At 39.4% G+C, this 25,821-nt stretch overlaps 1 protein-coding gene across 2 annotated transcripts in view; it reads right to left on the bottom strand.

Moving 5' to 3' along the window:
* The window catches only part of MARCHF1 (membrane associated ring-CH-type finger 1), a 635,011-nt gene extending 609,853 nt beyond the window's left edge, over positions 1 to 25,158 (bottom strand). Inside the window, exon 1 of one of the 2 annotated variants that reach the window (XM_019650581.1) lies at positions 23,902 to 25,158. The gene's annotated coding sequence lies outside the window, so the exon portion shown is untranslated. The remainder of the gene's footprint in view (positions 1 to 23,901) is intronic. The other variant, XM_019650582.1, reaches the window with a different exon arrangement.
* Positions 25,159 to 25,821: the final 663 nt, after the last annotated feature.

The following is a 25,821-nucleotide window of genomic DNA, read 5'->3' as shown; positions in this document are numbered from 1 at the left end:
CAGCCCATGGCAACCCACTGCCACAGGGGCTGCAGCCTACGCCGTCGCCGGCGACTCACGGCAGCCCAGCTCCAGGTAGGGCTGTTTTTCAGCATCTTAGCTGTAGAGGGCAGTGTCACTGGCCCTCATATGTGGGATCCGAATCGGGGCCCTCTGGTGTCCCAAGCCAGTTCTTAACCATCGCACCACTCGGCCGTCCAATCTGGCTTTTAATGCTCAGAAAAATTCTGTCCATCAACTTTCATACCACAGTGAGAATCAAATAATGTCCAAAAATGGAATGGAAAGGGGGAAAGAGGGAGGGAGAGAGGGAGAGAGGGAGGGAGGGAGGGAGGGAGGTGAGGAGAGGAACAAGGGAAAGCCACAAAAAGGTTATTTTTTGGAACATGGTACTGAGCACAATAAGTCTTCTATTGACTCTGTGTGTGTGTGTGTGCGCGTTGTCATTCTTGTTGCACCTTGAATATTAAAATGAAACATTCATCTTCACTGATAAAAGTTGATTATTTGTATATATCATTTTCTATGTCAATACTTTCTTCCATTACTTGGGTGAGAAAGTGAAACCAAGTTATGAAAAGCAGGCTTACTAAAAATCTAGAAAGGCAACTAGCTTTAATGGAATAGTATATAGAAATGAGTTTGGAGTCTGTGAGCCATTTCTCTTCCTGTTGTTGCTACTTAACTACCAATTCTGGCAAAACCTAACCTCTCTGTCCATCCATTTGCACACCTAAAAAATGGGTCTAAAAATAGTAAGGATGTTGGTTCGCAACCTTGGAAGTTTCCCTGGTGAAATTCAAAACGGGTCCCCATACACAGAGGGCAAGGGGGGACAGAAAAAAGAGGCTGACTACTTCCCAAGGGTAGGTGGCATGCTTAGTACGCCAGGGAACTTACATACAGACAAGGGTTGTCTTCGGTTTCAGTAGAAGTAGATCTCCACACAAGCCCAACAGAATCTTAAAAGTTTATATAGAAGCCTTAACAGAGTTCAGTCACTTATTCATTCCAAACTGTCTCAACAACACATTCTTCTCTCCAGACTTCATCCTTGAACCTCCTCTGGCTATGGGAACAGTGGGTGGAACATTCCAAAGACAGGAGAGGTGGGTAAAGAAGCCTCCCATTGCCAAGGCCCAGATTTGGTCAACCGGAAGTCACATCCTCTCAATGACCTTCTCCAACAAAGGAACACATCCATCCTGAGCCAACCAACCCAGGCACTACAAATAAAGAAACTGAAGATTAAACTAAAGAAGTCTTTTGCTCTCTGTATTTATAAAGCTCGATTCTTCATAGCCAAAGTCAATTCATGGACCCATTAGTGAATTCTTCCCTTTGGCCATGAGTAATTAAAACGTTTTCAGGTGCCAAACAGTATGCTAAGCACTAAATATCTAATCAATAAGCCACAACTTTAAATGACGTCTGTAATTTATATATCATGCAAATATAACTTTATTCACTACTCCACTGTTGGAGTTCCACTGTAGTTGAACTTTTGTCAACTACAACTATAAAAGTTAGGACTTGGCTTCCCTATTGGATACAGTTTTATTTTATCACCTGCTGGCATTTTTTCTATTATTTATTTTCCTCATTTTTACCTACACTAAAGGATTCCTGAGTTCCAGACCTGATAATACATTGCAAATATTGGAAGCTCTCTGAAGAGTTTAATAGGAATATATTAAAATCTGTTTTAATGAGTCTCACATTAAAAATCATTTATAACACCTTCATTAGTAATTAAACAAATAAGGTCAGTTATTTACATAAAGGGATTTTTAACAATAATATGAATTTTATCAGGCCAATGGTTTGATTTAGGCTGAGACAAATTCACCATTCTGGTTAAGAGCTGAGATGGCAATGTGTAGTCCCTTGGGTATCAGAGCTGAGACTCTGTTCTCATTAGTTCTGAGTAAATGAGCTAAGCTGACCTAAACACATAATGCCCTACATATATCAGGGTAAAAAAAAAAAAGAGTCTCTAAGGAATTGAGCTCCAGTAATAAAGAGACAAAAGAAATGTTGGGATAACTAAAATTTCAAATTCTATAAATGTACAGAAGTTAACTGTTTTTGATTCGGTAGAGTCATTGCCCAGGGGAAACAAATTCCCCATACTTTTAAAAAGTAAATATGTTTTATCATTCTCTACAATCCATTTTTAACAAATATATATATATATATATATATACATACACATATATACATATATATACACACACACATACATATGTGTGTATATACATATATATGTACTTGTATGTATACATATACTGCATTGTCCACATTTAGTTAATCTTTAAAGAACACATCTAATAGAAAGCCCAAAGGCCCTAGAGACCTGGTTCTCATCTTCTGCCTCTTGGTAGCTCTAGCACCAAGCATCGTAATGCATGGTCCTAACAAACTCTGATACCCCCAAGCCTGTAATTATGTGTACATATGCTTAAGTAAAAACAGCCAGACTGGTCAACTGCTTAGCCTTTTCACTTCCGAGATGTGCTGAATCATTTAAAAAGATGGCTTCGTTGTACAGCACCAGGACTGGGCACTGGGGTTAATAATTTGTTGAATGAATGAATGCAAGCAGATTTACAAAAAGCTATACACATTATAGTGATTTTCTTAATGCCTGAGTCAGGGCTATCCCACTTTACAAGTGTTTAAGGAAAAAAATGAAAAAACTCAATCAAAAATAATTCTTTAAAAAAAAAATCCTTTTTTTTTTTTTTAAACTCATATACCAGTATTCACATTTCCATACTAGGGTTTTTTTTTAAGTTAATTCTGTTCTGGCATTCACAATGCGGATTGCCCTCCAAGTGAGTGTGTTCGGGAGAAGTAGACCTTTGCTTCTTTATGGATGTTTCTCATGCTCCTTGAACTGAATCTGTGTGCACTTCCAAATGCTGAATGATAACTGCCACTGGCGACTAACACAGCTGAGAAATGGCCCACAGAGCTGGAACAATGAAGAATTGGGTAAGTTCTTTTCTTTGCCAAAAACAAATGTCTCTTTATAGGCAAAGGGGCCAGATGTTGTCCTCTATCATCTTACTCTTCCAAGGGGCCTGCTGTACCTCCTGTGTCATGTTAATGAATGATGTTGACTTTATTTCCTTTGCCTCTTTTTAGCTATTTTTATCTTCTTTTAATTTATCATACTGATAAAAGGCAGCTTACCCCATTTCCCAAAGCAGGCTAATTATTTAGTTCTTCTATCTCCACTGGGTTGCCATTTTTTTCTTAGAAGAATTATAACATATTCCTAATCTTAGCCCCAAAAATGAAACGTGACAAAATTCTTAATAGCTGTTTAGTGGAGAGCAGTACTAAGGAAAATAGTTAAGTATGAGTTCTGTACTAAAGAGTTTCAGTACTTCAAGGACATTAATTTAGAGACGGAGGGGTAAACTGGAAGCAAGCCTCAGTATGCTAGAAAGAACAATTTTTTTTAAAAAAATGTATTTTAGAGCTAATTAAGGTGAATAGAAAATGTTTGTGTTCATTATTCTACATATTTATTTTGTCAGTACACTTTGTCAGCATTTAAGAAGTTAGCCTGACCCCTGATCCTATTAGACATTTCAAAATGTGTTTTGAAAAGGGAGGGGAGGTAGGATGAAATAATAAACTCAATTAAATGAAAGAGAATTGAACACTTGCCTGTGAAGGTGTGGTGGAAGGGGAGAGATAATCTGATATTTCTGCAATTTTCCAGGAGCAGGAAAAAGAGGGAGAGGTAAAAATCTAGACATTTTGCCCAATAATGGGCATCAAGGGAATGTGCCTGCCTTTCTTTGTGGAAGATCAGCCTCATTTAAAAGTATAGATCTTGCTCAGCAGCACCGACTGCACTTCAGTCAGTGCTGATTTACACACTTTACTGGGGGCAAAAGAGAAAAGGAAGGAGAGTCCATACTTGATTTGTTGCAATAAGAAGTGAGGAAAAGAGGGACAAACTTTATGTAATTAAAATATTTACTTACAAGAACAAGAATCTTTCACTTCCTATATTAAAGTTGGGATGAGACACATCCCAACTTCTTTTGAGTGTCAGGATGTGTTTCCATGATCTGAAGGAGCCACAGACACAAATATATGGAGAGCTTGTTTATAAGTAGGAGCCACTCTGCTTGGGTTCTCACAAATGCTCCTATCATAATAAAAGACAACATATTGAGGCTCTTCTGAGAAGGCTTATAGAAGGAGCTTACATCTGAGATCCATGAAGCTCTAAACTCCAGAGAGGGGTTTAATAACAGTAGCATTTCTAGAGAGAAGAAAAACTATGGAAAGAGAATGTATGAATAATAACAAGCAAGCATTATGAAGCAAAGCAAACAGGAAATACGATTCTCACCTAAACAAACATGTAATCTTTTGGTCTTTAGTTGCATGTGATCATGGGAGGGGATGTTTGGCCAATTCATGCATACATTCAAAAATTATTTATTGAGACACTACTATAATTCACCCACTCTTACATATACTGGAGATATCACAGATAAGCCAGACAACCTCCCCGTCTTACAATTTCTTATATTCTACTGAGGATAGTTAGTTTATGAACAACAAAACTTGCTTTAAGGTTCTAACAGTAAGTAAAGCTTTCATACAACCTAAAGATCTTCTGTCTGGAAAAGTTTTAATCTTCCTGACACACAGAGATAGTACTGATGCACAGAGAATGGAATGGGATGATGGGAGAAAAGGGATGCCTTCTCCCTGTCAGAGCTGTTAAATCAATTCTGGCAATCAATCCATGGTCAGCTACCAAAACAGATCTGACCCTCACTCACAAGTTCATGCTTAACTTCTTGTTACACAATGTATGTCTTCTAAGAACTATCCTAGTGACTGGAGTTAATTGTATTTCTCAAAATGCTGGCTAGACTATGAACTGTAACAATATGCGTATTTGGTGGTCCAACTCCTAAATAGAAGCAAAATTTGAAGAAAGTTATAATTCCTCTGCATTTCCATTCTCCTCATCTCCAAGAGTATTATTAAAATAAAGTACAAAGTTAATAATACCTATCAGCCATTCACCATATCGCAATTTTAAAGTATCCTTTTTCCACTGAAAATCTCATTCAGAACTACCAATCTTTACATAAGAAACTCCAGTGGTATTTTTTCTTCATATATACTTTTTAGAGTACAATACTTATTTTCCAGTATTTGTCCAATATTATAGTTTTTATATTCTTTTGTAGGAATGATTCTAGAATTAATGCAATTTTAGAGAGTAAGGGTTTTCAAAAGATTTCAAAAACTCTATAATTTATAGAACTCAAATATCATAATCAGAATCACTATACTTACAGGGAGGTCTTATCAGTGCATAGCAGTTACTTGTAAAAGAATACAGTACGAAAAGAGAAACAAAGAGGGAAAGGGGGAAAATATTTCTTTAGCATTTGAGGTAAAAAAGGAAAGTCACATGTAATGATGATACTTCAAATTTATCATCTCATATTACTCAAAAGGTTTCAAGCAATTTCAAGCACACAGAAGACAATACAACACTGTGGTTAAACAAATATTCGCTTTTGGAGCCAGAAACACCAAAGCTGGAATTTCACCTATATTACTTAGTAATTGAATAATTTTGGTCAACTAAAACCTCAGTTTCCTCATTATAAAATTAAAATAATAGCACATATTTCATGGAGCTGTGAGGATTAAATTATAATTTTGTAATGCAATTAAAACATATTCATGTTGATAATAAGCACACAAGTATTTAAACAAACACACACAAACATATTTTCAATTATCCTATGGGGGGGAAGGTACTATCACTTTTATTATCATAGTACTGTAGATACACAAGCTGCCTCATTGTGCAGAGTCTATGTTTAAATATGTGTGCCAATCTAGTTTCATACCATATTAAATGTTGCCTGTCCTCATTAAGGAGAGGCAATCTAAAACTCTCTCTCATCCTTATGCTGACTGTATTACTTTCCTATCGTGGCTCTAATATCCACCATAAATTTAGTGGCTTAAAGCAGCAACAATGTATTACCTTAACAGCTCTGGAGGTCAGAAATCTAAAATTAGTTTCACTGGACTAAAGTTAAGGTGTTGGCAGGGCTGGTTCATTCTGGAGGCTCTGAGGACAGATCTGTTTTCTTGCCATATCCAGCTTCTAGTGGTCACCTAAATTCCTTGTCTTGCAGCCCCTTCTTCCATCTTCAAAGCACATCACTACATTCTCCGTTTCTGTCCTCACATCTCTCTTCCTAACTTTGATTCCTCCTGTAGCCCTCGCATACCGATTGTTGTGATTACATCTGGCCAACCCAGGTAATCAAGAATAATCTCCCCTTCTCAAGATCCTTAACCTAAGCACATCTGCAAAGTCCCTTCTGCCACATACAATAACATTCACAAGTCCTGGGAATTAGAAAATGGAGATGGGGGTGGGGCATTATTCAGCCTACCACACCCACATAAGACATGTAAGAAATGCCAATTAAAAAAATTATAATGCACTAAAATACACTTAAGAGAATAATTCTGATAATTCAATTTTTTTTTTGGAAGATTTCTATCGGGGAATTTGGGGGAAGGGGAACAGACAAGTTGCTGTCGTTTTTGTTCTTCAGTTTAGTTGTGGAGGACGTTGCTTCACTGGCCCAAGTTGGCACCATCATTACGCACTTCCCGGGCGAGGCACATCAGTCGCCGGCCTCTGGACAGACGCTCACTGCGGCTGCTGGCCGCATACAGCAGCCCATAGCAACCCACTGCCACAGGGGCTGAAGCCTACACCGTCGTCGGCAACTCACGGCAGCCCAGCTCCAGGTTGAGCTGTTGTTCAGCATCTTAGCTGCAGAGGGCAGTGTCACTGGCCCTCGTATGTGGGATCCGAACCGGGGCCCTCTGGCGTCCCAAGCCAGCTCTTAACCATCGCGACACTCGGCCGGCCCTGACAATTCAATTTTTAATACAGAAGAAAGTCAGAATCCTATCGTGACAGAGGCATCTAAAAATGAATGTGAGCTTTTCTTTTATCATAATACTGTCAATCAGTAAAATCCTTGTGATTCATAAAAACTAAATACAACCTTCAGCTATGTATTTGTTCAAAATAGGTATGTGAGAAGTATTTCTTCCCCAAATCATCAGAAGAAAAGGGAAACATCCATTTTCTGGAAGGGATCATGGCATCAGGAAGAATTTCAGACTCTCCCACCAGGACAGTAAATCCCTCGTAATCAGGTGACAGGTGGCAAGGTGAGAATTATAAGAAAAAGACGGAAAGACTGCAGAAATTATACGGTGTGGCTATTTTCCATAATAAATAAAATGGGAATCACTCCCCAGAAGGGCATGAAAATCTCCCCCACAACAACTTTGAGCTTACAATTGTCAGTCCATAGTATACTAGAGCCCAAGGTGTGAGCCAGAACAGACTTTGTGGTGCCTCCTCTGCTAGAGAACATCTGCTTCTTGGACTGTGAGCCTAGGTGGGCAGTGAAGACTTTGATGTATGAGTGCCAGGAGCCCCAAGGATCTCATGGAATGAGTACAAATACAAATCTTGCACTGTATAACAACCTTTCAGTCAACAATGGCCCACACATACGATGTGGTCCTATAAGATTATAAAGGAGCTGAAAAATTCCTATCACCTAGTGATACGTAGCTGTCATAATGTCATAGTGCAACGCATTACTCATGTGTTTTTATGGTGTTGCTGGTATACACAAACCTACTGCACTGCCAGTAACATAAAAGCATTATACATACAATTAAAGTAATGGGTTATACTCTAGGTTTGTGGAAGTGCACTCTATGATGTCCGCACAACAAAATCGCCTAAGCAATGGATACCCATTGTTAAGGGGCACATGACTGTAGACAGAGGTGAGAAGGGTATAGCCTGAGATGGCCAACATGACTGAAGGGCATAAATGCTAACAGGAAAGTCAGTGGCTATGCAACACTGGATGTGAGGCACCAGGGTAGGTAGTTTCCTTTGCCCAGAGAAAGAATTAGAAGATAAAAGAAACCTTGGCTGGATTTAAGGTGTGTGTGGGGGGGTGGCGGGGGGGGGGACCCACTGAGATTAGAAACAGAAGAGCAAGAATTTCAAAATGAGACTTACTAAACAGAATATCTGAAGTTAATTTTACAAAAGTAAATGATATTTTCAATATGCTATTTTCTTTGGAGATATAAAAAGAGTGAAAAGGAAGTGTAAGCTGATATGACTCTTGGTAAATGGGAATTGGTAGACCTGGCTGATTTAAGTAGTTTATCATTTAAGCAGATATCATAAAGGAAGTCAGTGCATGAGATCATCAGGTTGTAAAATAAGTTGTAATTAGATTAATATTATTATATCATCCCAAGAAAATGAAATCTATTTTCTGGCTATTAAACCAAGCTCAGGATAGTGTATGAAACATGAAATGCTACTGAGGAATATTTATTATTTTAAGAACCAGCTTTTTCTAACTATTGATAATATTAAACATTCAACAACTGGGTATTTTAAAAAATAAAAACAGAAGTGTAAAAGAAAGCTCCAAAGGTCATTTGGTGGTTTTTTTCCTATGTATTTATATAGCAATGGCATTTTTCTTTAAAACACTGGGAGGAAGATATGCTAATATATTCTACCTCAATCCTTTTAAGAAAGGAGTTTCTCTAATTACTCCAGGAAACCTAATCTGAAATTCCAAAACCAAAGCTTTTTGTTTTCTTCTGGAGATTCGGAGTAAACAGTGCTAGTGCAATAGGTGTATTTAATAGGAAAGCAATCCTATTCCTTTGCACCCAGCTGTTACAGAATATTCCGGAAATGTGGACATTCGCGTCGTGCCTCTAAGCACTCTATTAACTCCAGTGATGTGTGTCACTGCATGTGTGGCGGTTCTGAGAGATAGCGCTCTATTCATGAAGTGATGTTTTGGAAGGAATTCACTCTTTCTCTCCCTGGCCACTGTTTTCATTATTGTTGCCTGAGACATTTAAAAGCTCTAAACAAACTTCAGTAGGTCTGTCAGGAGTGAGGCCCTTCAGTTAAAGCTACTACTTCTGCCACACGCCAAGATAGATCCCTTAGCTGCTTCCTCTGCTGACAAGAAACATTTTCTAAAGTGTATGGCACCCAAGTAAGCTCTTCTGAAGCTCTTACTCCTGATATGTGGTAAGTAAATCATGATGTCTATCAGCCATATTCTATCATAGTAAGGTGAGTAAACAGTATATGCAACAGAATATTCAAATTATTTCTATGCTTCAATTTCAACATACTCTCTATAGGATAAAAAAAAAGGCAAACTCCAGAGCTTTTATTTTTTTTTAATTATAGTGAGTTCTTTGCTGTAACAGTGTCTATTTTTTTAAAATATCTTCTTAAGTGCTATAACATATGTGCTTACAGTTTAGCTACCACCTGTTAAGTCCATCTCTCTGAAACAGACAGGTCACTAAGAAAATAACAGACTGTTGTTCTCATTTAAACGTCAGAGTCTCTGGGAGTAGGGCCCAGAATTCAGACTTTTAGCAGTTCTAAAAGTGATGTGATTCACACCAAAATCCGAAAACCACTTATAGAGGTTTTTGAAAGTGGCATTATTTCAGAGTGTCATATTTTCATAGCCAATGTGAGCACAAACCCCAGGACTGTTCCATGTGATCAGCATACCAGGCACGTATTAGGCACCTATCGCAGCAGCACTTGCCCCAGCTCATGTCATTAAATGTCCTTGTGTAATCACCAATACGAGCAACATAATGAAGACTTTCTGACCCAGCAGAGCCACTGGCTTTAGGACTTTATCTGAAAGATAAAAGCTTCCAGTTTTAGCCACTGGGGGGGAGGGGGGGAATCTGTTGTTTTCCCCAAAGTTTTGCAATATGTTTAACACAGCAGGTGCCAACTTGTGATACTTCCTGGGGCAAAATGCCTTCTCAGGCCCCCGGCCCCCTGTTGAGTGAAGACAGAGGAAGTCTGTCTCCAAAGAATCCATAACAAATATTCCTGGTATTTGTAGATCTTCATGTCTCTATTATTTCTGCACTTTAAAATGGTTTGTGGGAGAATTGCTTGAAAGAAAAATGAGACAAAATAAAATGCCTATTGCACTGCCATGGTATGTGATCATAATCAAACAGGAATAGGCTTTATTCTAACAGCGTTCTATAAAGTTGTGGCTCATTGTGTATATTCATTACCCAGAGAGTTGGTTAAATGTAGATTTCTCAGCTCCACCCAAAGAGTTGGGTTTTGAATTTTATTAGCTCTTCTAAAAGATTCTTATTCTCCAAGGTGATGCTTGGAAAAGCGTGGCAGTAAATGGCCCTTGGCACTGTTCCTCCTGCTACTGGAACCAAAGTTTCGATTGCAATGATCATTTTCATATACATATTTATAATAACAGCTGAAAGGGTTTTCTAACTCTGAATTTTGTAGAAATGGAAATACTTGGTGGACAATACCTGACCCCACAACTGGTAGTAAAGCACATGTATATGGTTTATTGACAAATTAGTTAATGTACGCAAACACATATAAGATGAGCCTAATGATATGCACTGGTTCTGGTCTTAATGATCATTCCTCCATGTAAAGAATTGGTGAAACACTTGGCCAAACTTGGCTAAAATATATCCATTTTAGTCCGGATTGTACCCTCTTCCTCTTCTGATGTTATACTAGGTAACTCTCTTCTCTTTCCTACAATGTTCTAGGTTCCACACTTGCTTTTCAAAATGGGCACTTCCTTATATCAAAACTTTGATATTAACTACAAGAATGTATATTCTTTTTGTCTATTGTTATTGAAAGCTCACATTAAATTAGATCCTTCATCAGCCACCATCCTCCTTTAGCTCCAGCTGTTGCCACACTTCCTAATTGGTTAATACATGGATTGGTACAATATAAATCTATAAGGGAATTTATGTCCTCCATTATGGACACTACAAAATATCTGACAAAATATCTGCAGTATCTACTGCAATTGCTACTTATCTAGGAACAGGTCAGTCTCTCTCTCTCTCTCTCTCTCTCTCTCTCTCTCTCTCTCTCTCTCTCTTTCTCCCCCCCCCTTCTTTTCCTTGAAATTGCCTCTGTGATCATTCTCTTATTTTTGTAGATATTCGTGCAACTATGAGCTTTGTCTGTTTCAGTACAGCTGTGGGAAGCTATATTTGGTAAGGGGGGCTGAATATACCCAAAAGAATCCTTCACCATGAAGATTTATAGTAGCATAACCAAACATTAACCTTTGCCATGCCTTTCTGAGGTTTCCCTTTTAAACCTGTACAACTTTAAAAGATATACTAAGGCAGAACTCTGTCTTTAACATATACAAACTTTTTGGAGTGGATTTTGAAATTGCATACAAAACATTGTACTAAAATGACCATAGAATATGTAGATTAATTTCATTTACAAAATGAACACTAACAATTTTAATCATGTTACCTAGTTGGCCCAAAAGTATTACCACAGGGCCGGCCAAGTGGCGCAATGGTTAAGAACTGGCTTGGGACACCAGAGGGCCCCGGTTCGGATCCCACATATGAGGGCCAGTGACACTGCCCTCCACAGCTAAGATGCTGAACAACAGCTCAACCTGGAGCTGGGCTGCTGTGAGTCACCGGCGACGGTGTAGGCTGCAGCCCCTGTGGCAGTGGGTTGCCATGGGCTACCGTGTGTAGCCAGCAGCCAGTGTGAGCGGCCAGCAGCCACAGTGAGCGGCCATCCAGAAGCTGGCGACTGATCTGCCTCACCCGGGAAGAGCACAATGATGGTGCCAACTTGGGCCAGTGAAGCAACGTCCTCCACAACTAGACTGAAGAACAAAAAACGACAGCAACTTGTCTGTTCCCCTTACCCCAATTCCCCAGCGCTGTTCCCATCCCCCCAATTCCCCAATAAAAATCTTTAAAAGAAAAAAAGTATTACCACAAATCCAGAGTGTTTGGGGCACATGAAAACTCATGGATATGTCAAGCATTTGTAGAATTCTAAGGTTGACTCTTCTTTTTGCTCCCCTTAGTTAACTATTCAAGGGCTTTATCATCAAATATGTAGTTTAACTTTAAGTATTGCTGGGATATAGAAGTAAAAGATATAGTAGGTAAAAAAGAAAATGACATGTAGAAAATCTTTTCTAAAGAACAACGAATGCTATTTAAAGCCTATGGACAGTTATGTGTGTGATTATCTCTACAACAGAGATATGCATACTTTAAAAACTTGTAATCGTGCAAACACACATCAAGAACTCTATCTTGTTTTCAAATGGTCAACTCTCTATTATGTGAACCATTGGAAGAAAACCATGGTATATTCCACACCAAAAGAATTGTCTGTGTTACTGCTAATGTCTGAGGCACATGAGTTGAGAGAGCCTATGATTTATGTGGATGAATGTTAAAGTCATGCTAAAGCTATAAGGAAACACCATCTACATCAGTGGCCTTTTACCGAAGCTTATTGACACACAGACACCTGAGGCTAATCGGATTGGAAACCAGTCGCATTTTACTCCACTGAAAAGGTTAGGAATTTTCTTTGATAACACAAAGTAATAACTAGTTAAAATTTAAATAGTGATTTATGATTCATCAAAAGCTAGTCAGTTAAGACAGGGAAAGAAAATATCAAAGGGAGTTTGTTTGACAATATTTAGCACAGTTTAGTGAGCAATAAAGATATATACTTTTGCTGTGGCTAGAAACTCATCTACTAATAGTATCATCTATAAATGGTTTGTTCCTCAGTTTCATTTTGAGATACACACACACACACACACACACACACACACAGTGCCAAAAAAATGAAAAAAGTATACAAGTGGGCACTTTGGTCAATGTTGCTCAACCTATAGGACTATATTAAACTAAAAGGCTTCTGCACAGCCAAAGAAACAATCAATAAAATAAAAAGGCAACCTACAGAATAGGAGAAAATATCTGCAAACAATCTATCTGGTAAGGGCTTCATCTCCAAAATATAGAAGCAACTCATAAAACTCAAAAACAAAAAACAAAAAAACAAACAAACTCCACAAATAATCCAATTAAAAATGGGCAAAGGAGCTGAATACACATTTTTCCATAGGAGATACACAAATGGCCAACAGGTACATGAAAAAAGTGGCACAATATCACTCATCATTAAGGAAAGGCAAGTCAAAACCACAATGCAGTATCACCTCACACCTGTCAGGACAAGAGACAGCGAGTACTGGTGAGAATATGGAAGAAAGGGAATACTTGTGTACTCTTGGTGGGAATGAAAACTGGTACAGCCGTTATGTAAAACCCTACATAGATAGGTTTCTCAAAACATTAAAAATAGAACTACCATATGATCCAGTAATCCCACTTTTGTGTATATACGGAGGGCAATGAAATCACTATCTCAAAAGGGTATTTGACCAGGGTCACCTCACTAGTGAGTGGGGATTTCAAGGCAGCTCAGTGTAGCTTAGAGTTTGAGCTTTGTCCAACTACCACTGTCGCCCATTCCTCTAACGGAACCTGGGTTTTTCTGTTTAAAACCTACTTTCCAAACTTTGTAATATAACAAATATTTCCCTAAGTACAATTAAAATATAATATTTTTTCTCTCATTGAGGAAGAATTAACATAAAAGCATTCCATCTTTAAAAGCATGCCCCCTAGCACCTACATGGTGATCAAATTCACACCACAGCTGCTAAGTGAGTCGGAAGCCATGATGAACTAAGGAGCTGATAAGTTCAGAGTCTGTAATTTACACACCTGTTAGCACTATTTTAAAAAAAGAAAAAATAAGGAGGGAAAATGGAGATTACTCTTTGCTCTTCATGAAAACACAAAAAGGTAAAACTTGGCAATATTAAATTGCTCCCTTAATTATTTATTAGGACAAGTTAGTGAGGATAATCAACAATTTCTTTAAAACAACTTATTTAAAATGAACAATAATTCTGTGATCCCAGTAAGAAACAGCCAAACACACATTGTCTCGTCTACTGCTGAGAGGCCAATTATTCAAAGAATTTTTCCCATTAGATGTATCTTCACAGAGTGTAACTTAGCATGAAATAGATCCCTTTCATATCATTTTTCTCTATATATAATTTTATCATTAAAAATATATATGTACATGCAGAAAAGTATTAAAAAATAGACACCCACAAGAAAACTATTTAGATTTAACAGGAGTTACCATTTAGAAGTTCTGTTTCAGATACTCATATTTTTTAATCCAAGAAGTATTTACTTACATTTTTTATTGCGAAAATAAATCATACTCATTAAAAAGTATTTGGAAAATAAAGAAAAGTAGGATTAAAAAAACTAACTATAGTCCTATGACCACCATCAACATTTTGAAATACTTCCTTTTATTTTTAAAAGAAAAACAGATGGTTGTAATTAAACTTCTAATACTTGAAATTTCTTTTACTTGTCCCCAAAATATATTTTGGGGTTTGGGGGGTTTCTGAGTAATACGTGATAAAAAAGTTTTTAATACATTTTGCATCATTTTTAACAATTTCTACAAGCTGACAACTATGGTTTATCCTTATAACAATAGTTCAGTGGAAACAGCATCTATCAACACTGCTTTCAAGACTTGTGTTCTAATATTTGTTCTACAAAAAATAGGGGAGGAGATTTTTCTGAGTTTGTTTTTCTGAGGGTGGTTATTCTCTACCATGAACATCATAAGGAACAAATTTTAAAAATCCCAGGCTTTATCTTTTATACTTGTTATTCAATAGCTTAATAATCTGCCCAATTAATTCTCTACTTCCATCTAATTCCCCATCATTGTTCATGGCACAAATCTTTCTTTCACGATAATTACTGAGTAAATACCTGTTTATCATTTATTTATTAAATGTTTTTAAAATAAGACATATTCACAGGATTAAGAGACTTCATAAAAGATTGAGTTTAAAAGCAACCTAGAAAAATAAACCAAGTTATCCCGTTAAAAAGAGAGGATAGCTGGCAAGAGCTAGTGCATACAGTATGCTAAACCTTAAAGGGTCATTTCACACTGTGTCTGGACTATGACTTTGGGTTTTATTAAGGCAAAACTGCTAAGAAATATCTAAGGAAATATAGCTGTAAGTGGAAAATAATTTGTCTCTAGTTCCTTGAGTTTTAAATTTGGGAGAACCAGAATCCAAACTTGTATGAGTACATAGGCAATTTAATTTTACTAAAATCTAAGTACAAGAACTGACGTGGGACTGAGTAATTAAATGTAGCTATACACCACACTTCGGTAGCATCCATATAGACTCTTTCTGTGTTATTTCAACTAAAATTCTACTTTAGTTGAAATACTTAAAAAAAAAATGTCTACCTACAATGCTATCACCCTAAAAATGAACAGATACGTAGTAAACGTATATAATTTTTTTACAAATATGTAAAACTACTTCTATATGCAGAATTTTAAAAGCCTCATAGTTTTGAAGGTATCATCACAAGCTAGGACAAATAATACAGAGCAATAAGTGAATAAATGTCTCATTCCCTTTTTTTCTGTTTATTTAGAAATTCACTAAACAACCTAAAATCATCAATTCCTACAATTCTCAGGTTTTTTCAAATGTTCATAAATTATTACATTTGTTAGTCTGCATATATTACACAATAGTCTACCCAGATTCTTCATATATTTCTTTTTTGCTAATGTATCATCTTGTTTGAGGCCCTTCCTTACTGCCATCATCACACACACAACCACACGCACAACCACACACGCTCTTCATTCTTTAATATTTGAAACATTTTGTGATAGTCCCTCATCTGGCACATCTCCTCAACCCACATCACACTCCCTCCTTCAGGCTGTCTGACTCCTTCAAACTTGCCAAGCTTCCCCCATCAAAAGGGCCTTTAGCATATTCCATTTGTTCCTGTGTTAGAAAATTCTTCCCTTCTCTCCCCACCTAATTAGCCATTTTCTTCCTTTCTATTCAGCTCAAGTATCACCCCCTTAAGGAGGCTTGCCTAGACCTCCCTGGCTAAGTCAATCTCAGCAGTGTGTACCTGTCCCTCAGTGCGTTCACTCTGGCATGTGTGCATTTATTTGTGTGATTATTTAATTATTTTCATAGAAATAAAACTCTCCAAGGAGGCAGAAATCATGCAGCATTTTTTCACTCATTATATCACCAGGACCTACCTGAGTACAGGACACAGAGTGACTGCCAGTAAATATACATAAAAGGGAAGTAAAAAAGAAGGGAGGGAGGGAAATTAATCTTGAGGTCAATAGATGATGTCATAGTTACTAAAGGAATTATTTAAATGGCCCCATTCAGTGACCTAAAAGATAATGAATTTGTAAATAAAATACTTTTGGGAAATGCATTGCTTTAGCTCCTTCCTTATCATTTGCCTGTCACTGTAAATGGATGTGGATTAGTCTTTTAGGATTGATTATTCTTATTTTACTTTTTCTTTCTTCAACAGAAGAAAGCCAATTTACTATATATCTTAGGCCAAGTTCCCTTGAAAAGCAGAGTCGGAAATATGCAAATATTGGGTTGTCAGAAAAGTCATGACACATTTTTGCAACGAAAAACAGAAAAAATACATCATGACTTTTCCGACAACCCAATAGTAGAAAGTGATTCCAGGGCATAAAAATGAAGCACCCGGTAAAGTGAAACAGACAAAGAATAAAAACCAATGCAAGTGTATGGAATTGGGTCATTATGGAGTTCAGTCATGGCCACCTGAGCTTCCACCCAACCTGACCTTCTGAGAAACTATAAAAAGCCTCTCGGAACTGCCCACCCAGTCCCACCAATTGAGGGGTTCCCTAAATGGTGTTAGTTCTTCGCCACTTCTAGGCTTCACTTCCGGGGCAGCAAGAGACATAAGACAGGCTGGTGCAGTCACAGAGCAGAAAGTAAAAGATACTCAGCACAAGCTCAAGGTAAGAAGTCATCACAACTGAGTCACAGCCTGCCTACAATGTTTGACATAGTCATAGACAGAATCGGAAGTGAAGGTGGAAAGATGTGAAACAAAAACCAAGAGGCATGAATATACCCTAAGGGAATCAAAGCATTGCTCATCAGAGTGTGAGCTCAAAATAATGAGCTAGCAACACCACAGTACCTAATTCATCACTCTTATCAAGCTTCAATGAATTTCCTAATGCACTTTAGGACTCCCGACTGGAAGGCAGGCAAAAGAGTCCATTCCAAGCATTTTCCAACTTCCATTTAATTATGTCCCCAAAAGCCATGGGTTTCTAATACGTTACCTGAACTATACAACCACTTAAAAATGGCATTATATATTTTAATTCACCTTGAGTATCCATCCACCACTAGACAGATTCAACAAAAATTCTAGGCGAATTCATACAAATATGTTAATTTAGGTCATACTTTAAGTATATTGTTAAAGACATTGTTTCTAAAACAACTGATAACCATTTCTAACATTTCTTTAGGAAGAAATATATTCTGGCTTTCATCCACATACTAGTAAGAAAAGCTGATAGACTATTAACTTGTTAACTGTATTATATGCATATGATATCAGTTTGTTTCAGTTGCTTTTCAGAGTAACAATTTGAAAAAAAAGGACTGTGGTTTCTAAGTAGGTGAAGGCTCCAGACTTCCCATATTATTCACTCCCTGTTATGAGGAATTCATTTGTAAATTAAGATAATTCCTAAATCATGGAGTGCTTATGTTCAGAAAAGAGTTACTTTTTTATGTACACACATTATCACTCCTATAGGAAATAAGTTTGCCAATTTATTATATTTAATTACCATGAACTTGAAACAAGTAGCTATTTGAATCTTTTTTTTTTTTGGATTTTACTGCTGCCACTCAATTCTACCTCAACAAAGAAATAAACAAACTGTCTCCAAACCATATTCTACGTAATATAACTACTTAGTAGAACCTGGCCTCTTTTAATAATAACATTTTCTAGGGCCAGCCGAGTGACGCGTTGGGACGCCAGAGGGCCCTGGTCCGGATCCCACATATGAGGGCCAGTGACACTTCCCTCTACAGCTAAGATACTGAACAACAGCTCAACCTGGAGCTGGGCTGCCGTGAGTCGCCAGCGACAGCGATGGCTACAGCGACAGCTGCAGCCCCTGTGGCAGTGGGTTGCCATGGGCTACTGTGTGTAGCCAGCAGCCAGCGTGAGCAGCCAGCAGCCGCAGTGAGCAGCCGTCCAGAAGCCGGCGACTGATGTGCCTCTTCCAGGTATAGCACAATGATGGTGCCAACTTGGGCCAGTGAAGCAACGTCCTCCACAACTAGACTGAAGAACCAAACGACAGCAACTTGTCTGTTCCCCTTCCCCCAATTACCCAGCGCTGTTCCCATCCCCCAATTCCCCAATAAAAATCTTTTAAAAATATAAAATAAATAACACTTTCTAAAATCAAACAGGTTTGGAGTTAGCTGTATTGACTAGGAGCCTGTAGGCTGGGAATACTAACTCCAGTTTTATCATTTTATCACCAATAATGATTTTGCATCCTTGTACATCTTTTTGTAATTGGTGAAAAATTATGACCCACTTCACCTGTCAGTTATGGCGGAGTAACTCACAGTAGACCAAGACTACACCAAGTACAACTAGAAAAACCAGATATAAGAAGAAAAAAAAATTCTGTCATAAACTTTTGGAGAGCTTCTGAAGAAGCCAAAACTAGAGGCTTCCAGATTCCTGATAGAGGAAGCACCAAGTGGCAAGTTGAACTTTTGAGGGTGCTCTTTTCCCCTGGAATGGGGAGTGGAGGCATTTGCCAATCTAGACAAAGAGCAAGAGGCTGAGAATACGGGCTCGCCTGAGGAGAGGGCCACTAATGCAAGATAGAAAATCCAGCAGAAATTTTGGCAGTTCTGTGGGGCTAAAGATAAAAAATATAAGAGATAGGAGGGGCCAAGATCCCAGTGAGAAATAAATGATGAAACACCAAGCTGACACATGCCTGGTTTTACCCACGTGACAATTGCGGACACCTGAAGTCACACATATGATTGCAGACTAAGACACTAAGAGGAAAGCTTGCAAAAAGAAGAGCAGGAGTCCCATACGTCTTGCCCTGATTTGTGTTTAGTGCTTGTGAATGCACCAGTAGAATGCTCTGGATATCTATGCGTTGGCATTTCAGGTGCCCCTGCAGGGAAATAAGTCTATTGCGTCAGCTCAATCACTGATTGGATTACAATGATTGGCCACGTCTCCACTTATCTGCCTAGCAGAAGAAATGTTGACAACTTGTTAGACTTGGATAAGTCATCTGGAGCCTCTAAATTTTTATACACAATTACAAACATCAAGAGTAAAGAGAAACAGGGGCCGGCCGAGTGGCTCAGTTGGTTAAGAGCTCGCTCAAGAGTGCGAGCTCTGAGCAACAGGGTCGTTAGTTTGATTCCCGGCCTAGGCTGAGCTGCCAACAGCTGCCAACAGGTGGCAGGATGGCTCAGTAAAAAAAAAAAAAAAAAAAACGACAGCAACTTGTCTGTTTCCCTTCCGCCGATTCCCCAGCGCTGTTCCCCTCCCCCAACTCCCCAAAAAAAAAAAAAAAAGAGTAAAGAGAAACACTGAAAAGAAGCTCACAGTAATCTAATCATCAACCTTAGCAGACAAAACTTTAAAACAATTTTGATTAGTATGTGCTGAGTAACAGAGAAAAGATGGAGAAAGCAGATAAATTCCATAGAAAAGAAGGAAATGTACATTTGAAAACTAAAAAAAAAAAAAAAATACAGCAATTAGAGTAATAACCCAGAGATGAATCTGACAGCATAAGCATAGTGTAGCAGGTTGGTTAACGGGAAGAAGGGGCCAAAGGAAAATACTCAAATAAGCCCAGAGAGGAGGAAACAGTGAAAAATAGTGAAATAAGTATAAGAGGTAATGTTGGGCGCGGTGAAACCACGTGTTAAATATATAATTGAGAACTCAGAAAAAGAAAGGAAGCAGAATGGAGTAGAGCTAGATATCAAAAATTCACCAGTGCATTTCATGTGATGAAATTTATCACACCACAAATTCCAGAGCTCTGCAAACTCTGAGGATAAATAAAAAAGAAAACCACACATAGGAACATCATAGTAAAACTGAAGAAAAAGGAAGACAAATGAAAAAAAATCTTAAAATCAGTGAGAGACAAAGACACATTATCTTCAAAGCAACAATAAGACTGACAAAGTTAACAGAAGCCTGAGTCAAAAGAATAACAAGTCAAAGAGTTGAAAGAAATAACTGGGGAAAAAAAATTCTATACCCAGCTTAAATATTCTTTAAAAAAGAAAACTATAGGGCCAGCCAAGTGGCGTGTTGCTTAAGAACTGGCTTGGGACACCAGAGGACCCCGGTTCAGATCCCATATATGAGGGCCAGTGACGCTGCCCTCTACAGCTAAGATGCTGAACAACAGCTCAACTTGGAGCTGGGCTGCCGTGAGTCACTGGCGACGGGTAGGCTACAGCCCCTGCTGCAACGGGTTGCCATAGGCTACTTTGTGTAGCCAGCAGCCAGCGTGAGCGGCCAGCAGCCGCCGTGAGCGGCCGTCCAGTAGCCAGCAACTGATCTGCCTCACCTGGGAAGAGTGCAATGATGGTGCCAACTTGGGCCAGTGAAGCAATGTCCTCCACAACTAGACTGAAGAAAAAAATGGCAGCAACTTGTCTGTTCCCCTTCCCCCAATTCCCCAATAAAAATCTTTAAAACAAAAAGAAAGAAAACTATATAAAAATATTGTCAAACACACAAAAATAATTTTTTGCCAGCAAACATGCAGTAAAAAAAGACATATAACAACCTGCTTAACAATTTTTATGATAAACTATAATAAATGAATTGTCAAGAATGCCACTAATTAAATACCAGGTGTTTAAAATAGAAATTAGATTCACCATCTTATACATGTACTTCTTTAACTGAAAATACTTAAATGTTAAAAAGCTAACTGATAGATAATACTCATCAGATAGTTCTTCCTGTATTTTCAAAATCACTTTTGCACATTAGCTCATGTACTATGCACCACTCACTGTGAGGGAGGCAGGGCAGATGTTATCTTTCCTTAATGTAAAATGAAACTAATGTTCAAAAGGTTCAGAGGCTTTTCCTCAATCAAATGAAAAACTCGAAACGAGAACACATACTTCCTACCCAGCGCCCAACATTCTGACCTTGGGGAGTAGAAAATGAATCAATAGTATCACAGAGGTCCATTAAGTTGCAAAAATGTATCTAGTATATAACAAAGGGATAATTTTGGTTTGTGGAGCTCTGGTCTCAAATTTTCTTTTAATCTTATTTTTTTAATTCCATTAACAATATTATTTTAATCCTATGAATAAGATATCATCACACTCCTGAATATTTTCAACAATCCCATTAGTATTGGCTTTCACTCATAATTCCAGAAGCCAAGATGCCAAAACCTTTTAGCCAAAAAGGTTTTACTGACCCATTTCCTTATTGAAGGCCTATACCAAAGTTAAAATGACAATGTTCTGTGATCCATAAAGCATCCTTAAGCTAGAATTTGAAGTATACCATGGAAAAGCCCATGAAATAGACTTCTGATTGAGTTCAAGATACAATTTTGCCTCAAGAAAAGTGAAGAGTTTCACTGTGTTACCGAGTTCCTATAGTATCTGTCCAAATCAAATTGGAAAAATGAAAGCAAGACGCCACCAAATAGTATAAACTTATTGCTCGTGCATAACCTTTTCTTGATCATCTCCCAGCGTTCTGACAATAACCCTCTGTTCCATGACCTTGAGTCATCACCGTTGCCTAATCTGGACAGTATACCATAACTTTGTTTTGTCTTATAATGCAACTCCATCCTCTTCTCTTTCCAAATTAAGAGTCCTTGTGCAACAAAATAGCCAAAATATTTGTGAAATATTAATGAACATTAGGAGAATATTCTCTAGTTCGAGGACATTATTTTACTTCATATGTTTTTAACAATAACCACGTAGAGCCTATCAACTACATCAAATCATATAGATTTATAAGATGCTTACACTTTCTGAGAACTTTCTTGACATACTCTAGCGCATGTGTAGTGAAGTATCAGAGCATTTTTTACCTTCTTGGATATTTTTTAAATAAAAGATTTCAGACGTAAAATATAACCTCTTATCCCTAAAGTACATTTTTTCTTACCACATAGAGGGGGTAACACATCTTACTGTTAAAGAAAATATTATTTGCCAAAAACCATGAGCCAAATACCATGTACCTCCTGCTTTGTTGCCTGATTGTATAACTGATTATCCATGTTTTATATAAATGTATTTTTTTGTGTCAGACACACCCCATCACATAAGCACATCAACAGACTGTATGTTCACTCTGCTAGTTCCAAAAACAGATTGTTATTACAATATTTAAGGAAAGCAGCCAACATGAGCAACAGGTCCTCTAAGAATCTTCATGTAAGGCTCCTTAAGCCTCGCTAAAGAGATGAATACAAGAAAGTTAGAAAGAAAAAAACCTTTTGAAGAAACAGGTGGAGCCCTTTGTAATAAGAAGTCAGGGAACAAACAATGGAATGAAAATTACTTCTGAATTACAGGAGGAAATGTTGCTGCGAATTCCAGAAATCCTGAATAAAGATAATCTCTCTTTGATCATAACGTTCATTGTCCTCTCAACCTAACATAACACAATCAAACATTTAATTATGCACTTCCCGGAAGGAGAGACAAGTGTCTGAAAGCCACAATGAGCTTTTCCAAAAGCACAACTGATATGACAGCCTCTGATACCCATCTTAGTCCCTCCACTTAATTATATTTAGTAAAACCTCCCTGTATTACCTCACCCAGCTCCTTTTCACTTCCACCACATTTCTTATTCCAATAATTTTCTATCATGTCTGTTCTGAAAAGACCTCTAACTTTATCAGAAGAGCAATCGCTGATCAAGAGTTTGCTTTGATACTTCTGTTTTTAAAAAGCTTCACTAGAATCACCTACCTTTAAAGAAAGATAAGCAATCTAAAGGAAAACCAGTAAGCATTTTAAAGGAAACAAAAATAAAATGATACTTTTAGTTACACTGAAATTGTTACTTTATCATACCCTAGCATTATATTAGACGCTGGAATGTAAAACTTGTTTGTATACCAAAAATCACCTTAGTAGTCAGGGATCGTTTACTGTACACTAAGTTCATGAATATAAAATCGCTCTTAAAATTTTAAATATTTTAGATTGCAGCGGATGAAATTCCCCCAAAAAGTCACTGAACCCCAAAATAGCAAACTTTCACTTCTTTACACCTTTTTCATGAAGTGTTTCTTTTGTAAATATATTGGCATTTAAATCAAATATTCCAACAGATATCGTCACTTCTCTGTGATCTGAAAATTGGGCTCTTCCCAAACAGAAGGAATTCATTGATTAAACGTGTGTGGAGCCGACAGGTAGCGAGGAGGCGCGGGTAATGAATGGTATGTTGGATTTCTAGTACTTATACGCAGCACCACTCTAAACTGAGATACCTGACCAAGTTCCAAATCTTTTCTCTTTAAACCCTAAAGCTCTGGAATAAAACAGATACCGATTTCAAAAATGTTTAGGAAGCAATCCTCTTGTGGAACTACTGAATAAACAAAAGAGGTTGCCAGGAAGACACGGATCTCCCTAACAATATAGTGGATATGCCTCTAACTCCATACACCTGCAACAAATAATCCTTGCGATAAGCACTTAAGAAACCGGAAAAAAAAAGAGCGAGAGTGAGTCTCCCCAAGTTTGCTCGTTCACTCATACCACTTGACTGCAGAACTTGGGCATCTATCTGCCTCGATTGGTCACTTCACTTCCTGGAGCTTAAGAGAAGCTCGCCCGGCATCTGGATAACTGCGACACTCACCCGTGGGCGCAGGACCCTCTGGCGTCTTCAGTCCCAGCGTCTTAAGTTCCACCTGCAGCAGGAACACAATGGCATCCCTCACCCAGGCGGGTGGGTGCCTGGGACCTGGATCCGACTCGACGGTTGCGGAGAGCCTTACTCAGGTCTGTGCGCATCAGCGTTAAGCCCAAGACAAAGACTGCCCTCGGTGGTCCGTGGCGCGCGCCCTCCCTGGGCAATGGGTGCCGGTCGTCCGCAATCCGGCACCGGTAGCTCGTGAGCCTGTGAAGGGGCTCTCATCGATTCCGCGCTTTTCGAGGGGTGCGGCTCGGTTACTAGGACCAAGCTGGTGTAAACAGCGAGCCGCGCACTGGGATCTATCAGGAATGACTTGCGCGCAGGGCGGGCGCAGGCGTGCCAATAGAGGTAACGACCCCCCGGGAGCCGGCTTAAATAGCCTCCACGCACCAGAGCGGCGCCGGCAGGGCGAGCCCGCCCTCAAGGAGTTGGGTCCCAGCACCCACCACGAACCCTAGCCAGGAGCCTCAGGTCCTCCGCAGACCCACTGGGCATAGGCACCTGCTGCCTGTGCTCCGGGTCTGGTGCTGTGCCCAGACCCGCTGGGGGTCAAGGACGCAGGCGCCCCGGTAGGTGAGCCGAGGAGGGTGCGGGCACGCAGTGAAGCTAATTGAATGATCTTCGCAATCACTCACCGGCTGAGGGCGAAGTAGCTCAGGCGGCCAACCGGCTGTGCGCAACGAGCATCCCGGGGCTCAGGCATCCTCCCATCCTTTGTCAATAGCGGGCGGAGCGCTCCTCCCCAGCCTGCGGACGTGCAGCTGGGTGGCGGGCAGCCGGGCTCTGGCTCTGCTTCCCAGCCCTCTCCCCTCCTCTCCTCCCCCTCCCATTCTCCGTCCCCCTCTCGCAGCCGGCACTCACTCAGCTCCCATGATGTCATCCGGTGGAAATCTGCCATGCTCAAAGACTGGAATAATCCAGCGCTCACGCGGGGAACGCAGCGCGGGCGGAGGCGGCGGCAGAGCCTTGAGGCATAACCCAGAACCTGCCGGGCCAGGAGAACCGCAGTGAAGGACAGGACAGAGGGTGGGTCTGCGGAAAGCAAGCTCCGAGGGTGTGTGTGGGCAGGGTGGGCATGGTGGGGCCAGAGCCCCAGGACGAAAAGTGAGGTCGCTGCTGCAAAGATTCCTAACTCCGTGTTTAGACTGACTGCAGACACTCAGGGTAAGGAGAAAGTTTTTTTGGCTTCTCCGCAGTTCCTGCGCCCCAGCACGGTGATGGACACCTATGTTGCAGCCCGCGGAATGACTGGAACCCCTGGGACTCCGGAGCCCCAGCCGCGGTGAGAAAGTTTAGGATGTCTAGCGGATGGAGCAGCTGTAAGGATGAAGAAAGGAACGTACTGTTTATGGACGAAATAATCTGAAACAAAGCATTGTTTTGTTTCGGAGGTGGGGATGGGGGCGGGGGGTAGTGGGGGGAACCGCGACGACCTATGAAATGAATACCGAAAAGACGCTGCTTCCAAGTCAGACGCCAAGAACAGAAATTCACCCGTGGCCCTAGTTTGTTTTTGTTTTGTTTTGTTTCTTTCCTACCCACCAAATACTATTGGACACTCTGGAGGTGACTTCCTTGTGGCCTCACCCAAGGGTTGCTTTCGCTGATGACACCATTTAAATCACAAGAGGTTCATTATGAGCCATAAAAGATGTGTTGCCAATTCTTTTTTGCTTGATATTCTTTATGATATCAATAGATGTTTTATTAAAGGAATAAACAAACAGCCTCAGTACTTTGGAAGATTCCCCTGTATTAATGGACACGGACAGACACACACACACACACACACACACACACACACACACACACATCTGAGATCCAGCCCTACATCAATCTGGGGCGGCTTCATGTTACAAACCC

This window comes from Hipposideros armiger, unplaced genomic scaffold (genome assembly GCF_001890085.2).
Source record: "Hipposideros armiger isolate ML-2016 unplaced genomic scaffold, ASM189008v1 scaffold_142, whole genome shotgun sequence".
Taxonomy (NCBI): Eukaryota; Metazoa; Chordata; class Mammalia; order Chiroptera; family Hipposideridae; genus Hipposideros; species Hipposideros armiger.
The sequence above is the reverse complement of the archived record's forward strand: the minus strand, read 5'-3'. Positions and strand labels throughout refer to the sequence as shown.